At 35.2% G+C, this 13,218-nt stretch overlaps 1 long non-coding RNA gene across 2 annotated transcripts; it reads right to left on the bottom strand.

Annotated features, from left to right (window-relative positions):
* Positions 1–8,659: 8,659 nt before the first annotated feature.
* On the bottom strand, positions 8,660–9,419 carry LOC126772019 (uncharacterized). Of its 2 annotated transcripts, none has more exons than XR_007669619.1 (2): positions 9,221–9,419; positions 8,660–8,823 (listed from the first exon to the last, which is right to left on the bottom strand). It is a non-coding gene; the product is annotated as an uncharacterized LOC126772019 (long non-coding RNA). The 2 variants fall into 2 exon arrangements; XR_007669618.1 differs by having other exon boundaries at positions 8,660–8,815.
* Between the last annotated feature and the right edge of the window lie 3,799 nt (positions 9,420–13,218).

The following is a 13,218-nucleotide window of genomic DNA, read 5'->3' as shown; positions in this document are numbered from 1 at the left end:
ACCTGATGGTAAGTGGTCACCAACGCTCTTAGACATTGGCATTGTAAGAAATGTCAACCATCGCTTACATATCCAATGCGCCACCAACCTTGGGAACTAAGATTTTATGTCCCTTGTGCCTGTTATTACACTGGCTCACTCACCCTTCAAACCGGAACACAACAATATCAAGTATTGCTGTTTTGCGGTAGAATATCTGATGAGTGGGTGGTACCTACCCAGACGAGCTTGCACAAAGCCCTACCACCAGTGAAGGGGTAATAGTGAAGGGGGAATATATAGGGGAAGGCCCAAAGCGGGCACACCACTTTTACCCGTAAGCTATTGACATAATTGTAAATGTTTGAATGCAGTACTGTACCTCGGCGGTCGACCAATCATCATGAGTTGGCTCGCTCGCCAAGCCTTAAAAGTTTTCAAATTAAAACAAAAAACTTTTTAATTTCATTTACACTAAAATATTTGAAAATTATTAAAAAACGTAAACGTAACGTAACGTAACGAAGCCACGTTAGACGCATAGTTTCTCAATGAGGTGGCAATATTATTTGGAGGCCCTATTTAAAACTGGCTAGTTCGCACAACGCTCTAAATAGATCTTTTTCCACAGGAATTTACACAAAATAGAAACTTTTTCGATGACCGACTTCTTTCCGTCAATTTTGACGGACCGACCAGAACCTATAAATAGTGGCTGAAGCCAATCAGCCTGCGTATATAATATATCCAAGACTCTCGGTGTGCTGGTCTCATCACAAGCCTGATCTAAATACCCGTGATTTAATTGATTTTGACCGTACAGTCTAGGTGAGAATTTCGTCCAAAATCCTACGCTTCTGGATGAAATTATTATAAACCAATCGAAACACAAAACTTGAATGCAGTCAGGATCACCGACTATTTCTAATGCAAGAATATCAAGACAAGAATTTAAAAAAGTTGATGCTAAAATTGTTCTAAAATCCGCACAGAATCCTTAATCTTTCATGTCAATCCTAAAAAGAGACTGATTATATTAGTAGGCGAGCTTGGTTTAGTTATTGAAGATTATATAATGTTAATTTAAATCTTACTAAAAAGGTTTATTACCATAATAAATTGATAAGGGTTAATGCAACTTTATTTCTCATTAAGAATCAAATTAACTGACATGAGAACATAAGATAATTACAATAACATCAGCGTAGTAAAGTATAGTTATATAATGTATAAAGAATATTAGTAAAAAATGAAAAAAAAATACAGTTTCGAAGAGGGTATCTGTGAAAACCCTGCATTATTGTCGCTAGACTGGTCTTATCGCAAATACACGGATTAAGTACAGCTAGGAAGTGGTATGAGTGAAAGAGAGAGAATTTATGACTTTATTATTATTTGTTTTATTTTATTTATTAATTTTTTTTTATTAAATGTAATAAATTATTGTACATAATTATACAGTTTGTTTCATTTTATGTACCTGTGTTATTTTATATTGCTTCGAACATATATTTTTAATAGTCTCATAAACTGACGCATACTTTTTGCTTCTTTAATATTTTTTGGTAAACTATAAAAATGTTTCGCTCCGTCAAACATAATATTTTTCTTCGCATAGTTAATAGTACGAGGCTTTGATAGTTTTATGTCATTGGTGTTTCTAAATTTTGTTTTCTTGGTGATTGTTGGTTTTGTATTTCTGTGTATATATTTTTATCTTTTGTTAAGATTTATTTATTACAATGTGTAATAATTCCACGAAAAATGTTAAGTAGGTATTTATTAAAGTAAAATATCAGTCGGTTCTTATAAGCCATATTTAACATTTTCAAAGATCTTCTTCACTTTGAGCCCATTCTACCATATTATCCCACTGCGTTTTAGAATTTACCTATTGCATTATATACATACAAGGTTTCCTGATTTTACATTCTTATAATGCTAAGTATATAAAAAGAATATCTAAACTTTCAACAATAAAAGTTTATTTTTAACAGGCGACCCTCGGTTTCGAACTAGATGTTAAAATTCGCCAATTCGAACAATCTTATCGCACTAAGAAACACAACCTCGCTCAACGACGTCCGAAAGGCGAATCTAGTATAGTATAAGTAAGGTAAGGTAAGATAGTATTTTTATAATCGCTTCGTTTTTATAATCGCAAAGTTTCGTTTGATTTATATGTATATAAAATTACGTAAAATGTTTTTTCTTCAAACAATATACATTAAACAAATGGACGGGCCAAATCTTATGGTCGCCGTCTGTAGTATCTACAATCTTGGCTTACGCCTAAAGAGGATAATGTATGTAGTATGAACAAATAGTTTTATAATTGCTGTAAATAAATACAAATTGACGGAGGAATAATAATTACATATATAAATAAGTATTATCTGTAATAAATGAATAATCTTATACACACCATTGGACCCGTTTTCATCTCTTTTATAGTATTCACACACAATGAAAGAACAGTTTTCACTTGATGGTCTTGTCTTTCAACATCACTTTCAACTCTTTGACATAATGTTTGTTATCTGAAAATGTATATAATTATATGATAACAAGATATAATATATGAACATAAAAATTCATACGATATTTAAAATCTAAAATCTCCAAATAATATCTAAAAAAAATACTTCTGTCGGAACAGCTGTGTCAAATACACTTATTTTATAATAATTGCGTGAAAAAAAGGAGGTACTTACCTCTCTTTACCTATAGAGCATGTCGGTAGTTGAAAATCAAATAATCTATACCTATACATATGATAAAAATGTAACTGATACTGTCTGTACATGGAAGATATTTGAGTAAAACTTTTATCGTGGGCCTTTATCAACGCAATAAAACCCAAATCAATGATTGTTAGAATTTTTGTCTGCTTGTGCACGATAATCTTAGAAACGGCTTAACTGATTTGGGTACGGTCAATTTGGTATTCAGCCGTTTCAAAGATTAGCCTGCACAAACAGACGAACAGACAGACAAAACGAAATTAAATAACGAAAGTGACTCACCAGAAACTCGAAGAATTCGCGCCCTGCGTGCACCATCGTTACGCTTGTCACGAAGTAAAATATGTTTTGTTCGTCTACCCTTTCGACGAGAAGCCACAACTTTTGATCCATGTTCTATTAAATTTAAATCTACACGACGTAGTCAATATCTATCTAATATAATAAAATGTAATATGCAATTTCTTCCTAACACGATGCTGTACAAAAATTAACCGAACAGTAGAGGGTAGGTGCGGTGCGTGTCAGTACGCAGGTAAAGATAAAATGGCTACAATCATACAATGGCTTCTATTGAACTAAAGATACCCAAGTACCCGACATTTGTCCCCCACTAAATATCAAACAAATTCGTTACACATGAGGCAATACGCAACCGATGCATTTCTCAATATGCGTCGGTCCCTTGGAAGGAACGTTGCTTCAGTGGGAATGACCCGACAGCTAGTGCCGCTGCTGTTGCTGGCGAGATCATGCTGGGAATGGAATACTACATTCCTAGCTCAGGTCTCGTCAGTAGGAGTACGCGTAACCGTTGGTTCACTCGTGAATGTGCCGATGCTGTATCAGCTAAGCAGGCGGCATATCGCAAGTGGATCAACGGCTGCATTAGCGGGGCATCTAACATTGACTCACTGAAAGCAAACTATAATAAAAATTCCAAGTCCTGTAGAAAGGCATACACGAGAGCGGATGCACAGCGCATTGTACAGATTGGTCATGACCTTGTTTCGCATCCTAGGGGCTCCCGTAGCTTCTGGCGTCTGACCAAGTCTGTGCAAAACAATTTCTGCCAACCTTCGCTGCCACCGCTCAGAAATCCGGACGGATCGCTAGCTCACAGTCCGCAAGAGCAAGCTGATCTCCTGGCTAAACTCTTTGCCGACAATTCCGTCATCGATGATTGTAGTGCACTGCCACCTACAATACCTGCATGTGGCCATACGATGCCTGACATTAAAATCAGGCAACGTGATGTGCGTGCGGAGCTGCAATCACTTGATGTACGGAAAGCTAGCGGTCCCGATGGAATACCAGCCATAGTGCTGAAGAAGTGCGCAGCGGAGCTGTCTCCTGTGTTAACGCGCCTGTTCCAACTTTCTCTCTCTTCGGGAAGTGTGCCGGAGGCTTGGAGAAGAGCTAATGTGCAAGCGGTTCCCAAAAAAGGGGATCGGTCTGACCCGGCAAATTATCGGCCAATAGCTATCACCTCAGTACTTTGTAAGGTGATGGAACGGATTTTAAACAACCAACTGATCCATTACCTAGAAGATCACTGTCTAATTAATGATCGTCAGTACGGGTTTCGACCAAAACGGTCCACAGGTGATCTTCTAGCGTACGTAACACACCTCTGGGGTGAAGCTATAGACAAGCATGGAGAATCGTTGGCTGTCAGCCTCGATATCTCCAAGGCTTTCGACAGGGTCTGGCACAGAAGTCTTCTCTCCAAGCTACCGGCATATGGTCTGCCTGCTCAGCTATGCACCTGGATTGCCAGCTTCCTACACAAGCGTAGCCTTCGTGTTTTAGTAGATGGTTGCGCTTCACAATTCTATGTAGTGAATGCTGGGGTCCCCCAGGGATCTGTGCTATCTCCCACACTCTTTCTTTTGCATATCAATGATATGCTCTCCCTTGGGAACATACATTGCTATGCAGATGATAGTACAGTGCATGGTGGATACCACGGACGCGCAGTGGCTGGGCGGGCGGAAACTGAGGAGAGGCGGGAGAATCTTGTCATTGAACTCGATAGGACGTTAGATCTCATCGCCAAATGGGGCTCTGATAATCTTGTTGAGTTTAATGCCAAGAAAACACAGGTATGCGCTCTCACGGTAAAAAGTCAACATTTTCCCCTCTTCCCTCCCTCTGTGGTACTCCGCTGGTGATGCAAAGCAAAATCGCCATGCTGGGGATTGACGTTCGCTGCGACCTTAGTCCAAGGGATTACATCGAGGCTGTTATAAAAACAGCTTCACGGAAACTCGGAGTTCTGAACAAGGTGCGGCGCTTTTTCACGCCACAACAACTGTGCCTGCTGTACAAAACACAGGTACGGTCTTGCGTGGAATATTGCTCGCACCTTTGGGATGGCTCCGCTAAGTACCTACTTGAGGCCTTGGACCGGTTGCAGCGACGTGCCGTACGCATTATTGGCGACGTAAAGGTCACAAACACCCTTGAACCTTTACAATTGCGTCGTGAGATAGCAGCACTGAGCGCTTTCTATCGACTGTATCACGGCGAGTGCTCTGAGGAATTATTCTCTCTAATTCCTGCTTCCCCCTTCCTTCTTCCTTCCTTCTTCCTTTTTCCTTTCCTTCGCGTGGACTTACCACGCGAGCTGGTTCTCGATGTCACCGCCTAACTGTGACATCAATTCCATCGCGAACAAAGAAATTTGGCAACTCCTTTCTTTGTCGCACTTCCAAAAAATGGAATTCCTTACCAGCTCACGTATTCCCCTCCTCTTACAACCCGGGTTCCTTCAAACGAGGCGTGAAGAGGCATCTTGCGGGCCGGCAAGGCGAAGGCGGCTAGTGCAGAACGTTTTTCCCGTCTGTACTGGCCGTCGTCGCGTTTGGACTCTACTACCACTTACCATCAGGTGGAGTAGAGTCATTTGCCCTCCCGGCGATATAAAAAAAAAAAATCAAATGTTTTATATCGATTAATAACTGAAGTACTAACGATACTAGCAGAAGTTCACCATATTTATTATAAGTAATAAAAATATTAAACCATATATATATATATTTATATACATGATGACATTTATTTGTCTTAATAGGCCTTTTACGACACCTTTAATCTAAAAATGAATGTTACAGTTTTCAATACATTTTGTCAAAGACTATAAAGTAATCAGAATCCCACGCTCGGTAAACTAAATATTTAAATTTCTCTCTTCTTAAATGAGGTATAAATTACAACTCGACAAAAAATATCTTATCGGAATCAGTATAATATAATATATAATCGGTAGTATGGTGATGTAATGAGAATAAATGTTCGTAAAAGCCTTAATAAATTAAGTTAAAAGTATGCATTTTACGTGACCATTTAACTAAAGTTAATTCTATGAACAATCGTACACTACTATTGCTACTAATTGATAAATCAAAGGTCCTACCCGTTAACAAACCAGCAATCTTCTGTTAAGGTTTACGTCTTCTTTCCCGACGAACTAACTTTTTACACACAATCAATGCATGACAAAATAATATTGTTAACGATTTCGCAGAAACCCGTTTTTTAATTATTTAAGCACATCTGTTATAAGTCGATATATATGTAGGTATACATACTTAAAAATAAAAAATTGTTTAATTTACAGTAAATATTACACACTTGATACAATAGCTGGGTTGTTTGCTGAAACGATATCATAATTGTATTTTCGGTGGACTCCACACTAAGCAAGCTTGTATCGTGAATACCTTGCTACGATTTATAGACAGCGTTTTACCTACGGTTAATAACGTGTTCTTAAAACATTGTTGTTAACTTTATAGATATATATATAATTTTAAGCAAACTACGCAAGACTATTAAAACTATATAAAATGTCAATAATATTAAATGTATGTATATATAAATACAATATAATGTGGGTGCTATATAGATACATTATTTATATATATTATATTTTATTTATATATATTTTTTTAATCACGATAGCACGGTAAGAATACTTTCTGTCATATCATACGAAAGTGTGACTAACCAAATATAGAGAGCCTGTTTAGCTTTTTTTTATAGTGCAGACTTTGATGTCGCATAATTTGATTACTTTATTATACATGAAAGGCGAAATGAATGGATCAAAGCGTTGAGCGAACGAAGAATTAACGATTGGGACTGGTGCTTTAAAAACACGACGCTTTGGCATATCATTGTAATCGTTGGAGCTAATAACATTTGTAGTCGAAACACAGACAGATTTTTGAATAAACAGATTACGAACACTCAGCATTTTACTTTCTTTATAAACTTAAAACTTATACAAACTTTTGAAGTACGCAAATACTAACTAGTACCTCGGTAGGTATATATTAAACATAGGTAGCCTATTTATATATTTTATACACGAGAATATAGAAAAGATTGAAAAAAACCGTATTGAATAATTTGAGATTGTTTCTGTCGAAAAATAAATACTTCAAAAATGACGACACGATCATTCGATATACGATCTCGATATCGATGTACGATCTTCTTACTATTTTATAATATTCGTAAAATATACGACATTTTATAAATCTTAATATCTAGAAGCCTTGTCACAGCTAAATAAATTCAGGTTTAGAGAATATATGTAGGTCGTTTTTAGAGTTATATACACAGTATACAGTAACAACCTGTTAATATCCCACTGCTGGGCAAAGGCTTCGTCTTCCTTTTAAGTAGAAGGTTTGGAGCTTACTCCACCACGCTGCTCGAATGCGGGTTAGTAGAAAACACATGAGGCTTAATTTCAATGAAATCATACACATGCAGATTTCCTCGCGATGTTTTCCTTCACCGTCAAGCACGAAATGAATTATAAACACAAATTAAGTTTTCACCCACGATCATCGGTTAAGATTCACGTGTCTAACCACTGGACCATCTCGGCTTTTCAAATAACCTTAATTAAGTGGATACTGTACGATAATCGAAAGCGCTCGTCGCAATGGCTGAACCCTGGAGACCCTGCCAAATCCTGCGCTAAACGAAAATTGACTCAGAAAAAGTTACTTGTGAGTGTTGGTGGACTAGCGCCGGTGTCGTTCACTTCAGCTTTCTAAAATCTGGCCAAACGATTACGGCAGATATCTATTGTCAGCAACTGCAAACAATGAAGGAAGAACTAGCTGCTAAACAACCGAGATTGGTCAATCGCTCTAGGCCACTGCTGCTTCACGACAACGCAAGACCACACACTGCACAACAAACAACCATTAAGTTAGATGAGCTACAATTGGAATGTCTGCGATATTCACCGTACTCCCCGGACCTTGCTCCAACAGCTTACCATTTTTTCCGGAATTTGGACAACTTCTTACAAGGAAAAAAATTCAACTCAACGGTGCAAACGTTGGTTTATTAAATACATTTTACAAAAAAAAATTGACTTTATATTCCTCCCGTACAAAACGCCAATTTCATATGTAAGGACCTAATATGCCAATAGTAGTACTAGTAGTAACAGCCTGTTAATGTCCCACTGCTGGGCTAAGGCCTCCTCTCCCTTTTGAGGAGAAGGTTTGGAGCTTATTCCACCACGCTGCTCCAATGCGTATTGGTAGAATACACATGTGGCATAATTTCAATGAAATTAGACACATGCAGGTTTCCTCACGATGTTTTCCTTCACCGTAAAGCACGAGATGAATTATAATCACAAATTAAGCACATGAAAATTCAGTGGTGCTTGCCCGGGTTTGAATCCACGATCGTCGGTTAAGATTCACGTGTTCTAACCACTAACAGGGGGTCCTGGTCTCCTCGGTAAGTCGTATATACGTGTCAAAATGTAGATACGACATGAGATGATTTCACTTTGACCAAGTCAATATACCAATGTGTGCGTATAATGTTGCCATAGTAACTGCATTCCCTGTTTTGGGAGATAAATAATTTTCAGGATTTAATTAAAACAAAATGAGGTTATTAAATTTTACTTTTTATTTTTTAGTTAATTTTTGTTTTGTTTTCCAACTACACCCAAAAACCGTTACATTGTTTGTTTTTGTTTCCGTTATCAATAGTGCTTCAGTATCTTTATATGGTACTGGATTAGCATTTTCCTCAGATGTTGCAATCTAAAATACTTAATTAAATTATTTATAAAGCATGTTTGCCACATGTATTCTATGTTAATATAATAAATTATAATAATAATAAATTCAAGAAGAATATTAAATAATATTGTCATTAGGAAATTACAAATAGGAGAAAGAATAAATTAAAATAACATATTTATAGATAACGAAGCATTGTAGGCTGTTATTAGACTCCGAATTTATTTCGCAACTTTTAATCAAAAATCGAGACATTTTATTAGGTGACGCTGCCAGCCCTTACATGATAAATATTTATAGATTATGAATGATAACAACAAATCCTATTATCTTCAGGATTTTAATGCGATATAAGGTGGCGTCATGCTATGGCATAAATAATCATCAATAAGAAACTATATATAGGGATAAAACGGTCTTTCTTACCTGTGAAAACACACGCTGGCAATTTTATTCTTGCTATCGCTTTAACATGAAATAAAACGACAATGCACCATTGTATAATCTTCGATATAATATAAATCCTTATATCATTATGTTTGTTTTACTTTTCACTGGGTTAGAATCGTTTTCTAATATAAAAATAAGCAAAAATTGAACAATAAACACAATGAACGCACCTACTGTCAAGTTTGTTTCATACTTGAGTATCCGACCTTGATAAAACTAGTTACGCGATAAGGGACAAAAGATTTGATTATTCTATCTCTGTCTAAAACATTTATTTTCCATAGTGAATATCATAGATTATTCAAGATGTCGACCAATGTTATCGCGTCAATTGATATCGGTGACCAATGGTCGGTGTCTTATCTGGGTTTATTTGTTTTTTATTTGGGTTTACTCCTCTAGTGATTAGAATAGGCTATCGGTAGATGTAATGGAAGGAGTAATACTTAATATATGTATATAAATGTTGGAATAGGCTAATAAGTAGTACTTCAATGTGAAGTGTGATCCTCAGGTGTCACCGGTTAAGATATAATAGTTGACACTTTTTACATGGCCAGTAGATATAGCCTCCCGTATTTTACTAAAAATAATGAACGGTCCTGGGGTTGGGGTAGAGTGAAAGGAGCAAACGTGCCAGATAGCAAAGCGGGCCAAAATCTCAATTAATACGAAAAACAAATTCCAGTTAAAAAATTTGACGGCGCGGCTGGGGGTAAATTTCGTAATTATTAGGATGAAGAACATAATTAAGCATCTTTTTATTTTCATTTTATATTCCTTAAATAATGTAATTTCATTTTATTTATTGTGTAAATAAAACAAAATTGTAAATATAAAATTTGTTTATTAATAAAAAAGCAAATAGTAATAGTATACGATCGCAACTTTCATTATCATGATCCTACTAACTTAGTAGTTTTTTCTTTTTATATTTGGAGGATATATTCGCAGGCTTATGACAAACTTTTGATCGTTAATGTTTTTTTGTTCTGTTTTATGCCATTTCCATCTTAATTCTTGCTCTTATTACAGTTTCTCGCAGTTTCTAGTTCCCAATTGATTTTTACTGCGTTATATAGTTTTTTTAATAGTATTTATGATTGGAAGTATTTTTATAAATTCAAATATAATGCTATCAAATCTTGGCAGTCATTTAGCCTTCTTTTGAATGGCATAAAATGCGATGTTTTGCAACGCCATCTAGTGACGAAGTATAAAAAATGGATAATAGAAAATAAATTTCCTTCTTTTCCATAGAAGTCCTATGTAAAAGAAGGAAATGCATAGTCAGACAACCATAATTGTATTTATACAGTGATGATTGTCTGACTATAACTTTATATTACCGATTCATTGATTATTATTGTAACTTACTGATTATTACATCGAACTTCATAACAGGGTTACCTACTAGAAGCAAATCTTAACCAACATTGTTGCAGCCTCAAATATGTCTTCAATCTATGGAGGGCAAACGTATTGTAAAAATAAAGGTAAAATTGTAAAGGTATTATTTTATTCGTATCGTACCTGTACTAGAGTTACGCATTGGGACAATTATAAAAGCTTAATTTGAAAATAATTTAAAATCGATTTAGTTTTATGATAATTAACTTATAATAGACGATACTAAAATCACTAATCACTAAATAAATACCCAATGAATGAAGTTAATATGACACGAAAGTTCTGTTTGAATCGATTATTTTAATTCTCTCGGCTCGGATACCGTTATGCTTTATTTTCATATATATAGCTACAGTTAACCCCGGTTTTTTGGTTATGACATTTAAATTTGTACTTGATTCATTATTTTGTCCAAAAAAAGCTATTAATATATTTTATACTTTATTTAAAAGTAATTACATATTTTTAATTAATTAATAAATGGTACAAACTGATATTAGATCTTTGTCTCCTTAATTTCAAACAATGGGACGTCCTATCGGTTTTGTTGTTCGTGCTTTTTTCTAAACCGTTGACGATTTCTATATAACTTTGCTTCGTCCGAACATTTCGTCGTAATGGAGCTCCTGTAATTTTATTAACACTTAGTCTCCGGACTACAAAAACATATTGTCAAGTTTCCATGAAGGCGTGGCTAAGGTCCAAAGTGTTGTAGCCTGGTATGACAAGGAAACGGAAAACTTAATAAAATGCTGCAAGGGGTGCACATTAGTCTCAACTCCCAATCCTCCTAACCCCTTAAAAAGAAGGGCATTACCAAGCGAACCCTGGGTAGATACATGTATCGATTTGCTAGGGCCCCTACCAAGCAACGATTACATATTTGTAATCGTAGATTATTTCAGCCGGTATAAGGAAGTAAAGATTCTTCGCAAAATAACAAGTATGGACATAATACGAATACTTGAGGAAATTTTTAGTAGATTAGGGAATCCAATAACAATAACAGCTGATAATGGACGACAATTTTGTAGTGATGATTTAAAAAAAAAATGTTCTGAATAAACTACCATACAAGCTCATTCGTTTGTCTCCGTTACCATGGCAACGATACTATATAAATACCGAACCGAGCAGAGAGAAGTCAGTCGTTGTTGGACCGTGGATGGAAGCACTACTATGTGACTATACAAGAACAACGTATTATACAATACGATAATAAATTAGATATAGTCGATATAAAGTCGTCGAAATGTAAATGGAACTGTGTCTGTCTGGTTCTTACGCTTTATACATGATATTTCGTATTAAGCTGAAACCCCAAGGAAGGACATAGGCTGTACTATACAATATTTATATCTAATATTGTAATAAATTTATTTAACTGTGACCAGGCTTATGGATATTAAGATTTATAAAATGTCGTATATTTTACGAATATTATAAAACAGTAAGAAGATCGTACATCGATATCGAGATCGTATATCGAATGATCGTGTCGTAGTATACATTTTTGAAGTATTTATTTTTCGACAGAAACAATCTCAAATTATTCAATACGGTTTTTTTCAATCTTTACTATATTCTCGTGTATAAAATATATAAATAGGCTACCTATGTTTAATATATACCTACCGAGGTACTAGTTAGTATTTGCGTACTTCAAAAATTTGTATAAATTTACAGCTCCTGGAGCTGCACAACAACCCCCGTCAAGGTAATTACGAAAATATTTGTAAGTGATAACTTCTTATTATAGATAGATAACAAATCTGAATAAGGATTAATTTTAATTTATAACGTTTAAATTTTAACAGTCGAAAGAAGATCTATTGGCGTCGCCACGCAGGTAACGATATAACTAAAATGGTTTCTTTTGAACTAAGGATACCTAAGTACCCAACATTTGTCTCCCAATAAATATCAAACAAAAGATTTCGTTACACATGAGACAGTACGCAACCGATGCATTTCTCAAATGTTTTAGATCAATTAATAACTGAAGTAAAATATTATTAGAATATTATAACGATACTATTACTGACCGAACTATACTATATTTATAACTTATATACCTCCCTTGAATACGCGGGCGAAAATTTGTAAAAAATAATTTAAAAATTTTCAAGCGAGCCACCTAGCTTAATTTAGGTGAATCATATAAGTGAATGACCTGTACATATTCTCTAAACCTAAATTTATTTAACTATGATCAACCTTATCAAATCTTGTACTTTTTATGAATATAATAAATTGTAAGAAGATCGTAGATCGATATCGAGATCGCACCTTAGTATACATTTTTGTCATCAGCGTTTGCGAATAAACCACCGAAAAAGCAATTGGACCCCAAATTAATAAATTATTAGTAGACGATATTGTCAACACCGTCGCTGAAAGGTGCAATGTTCCTAAAAGGATTGTTAGGTTGGTATTCATATTTTAATCCCATAACTTTTGTACCCTTAAACTTTTTAATGTTTAGATATTTTATTAAGAAAAAAAAATATATTTGTATTATACCATCTAACAAAAAATCAGATAACATAAAACTAATTATTAAC

This window comes from Nymphalis io, chromosome 11, assembly GCF_905147045.1.
Source record: "Nymphalis io chromosome 11, ilAglIoxx1.1, whole genome shotgun sequence".
In the NCBI taxonomy this organism is placed as follows: Eukaryota; Metazoa; Arthropoda; class Insecta; order Lepidoptera; family Nymphalidae; genus Nymphalis; species Nymphalis io.
This window is presented reverse-complemented; position numbering and strand designations above follow the sequence as displayed.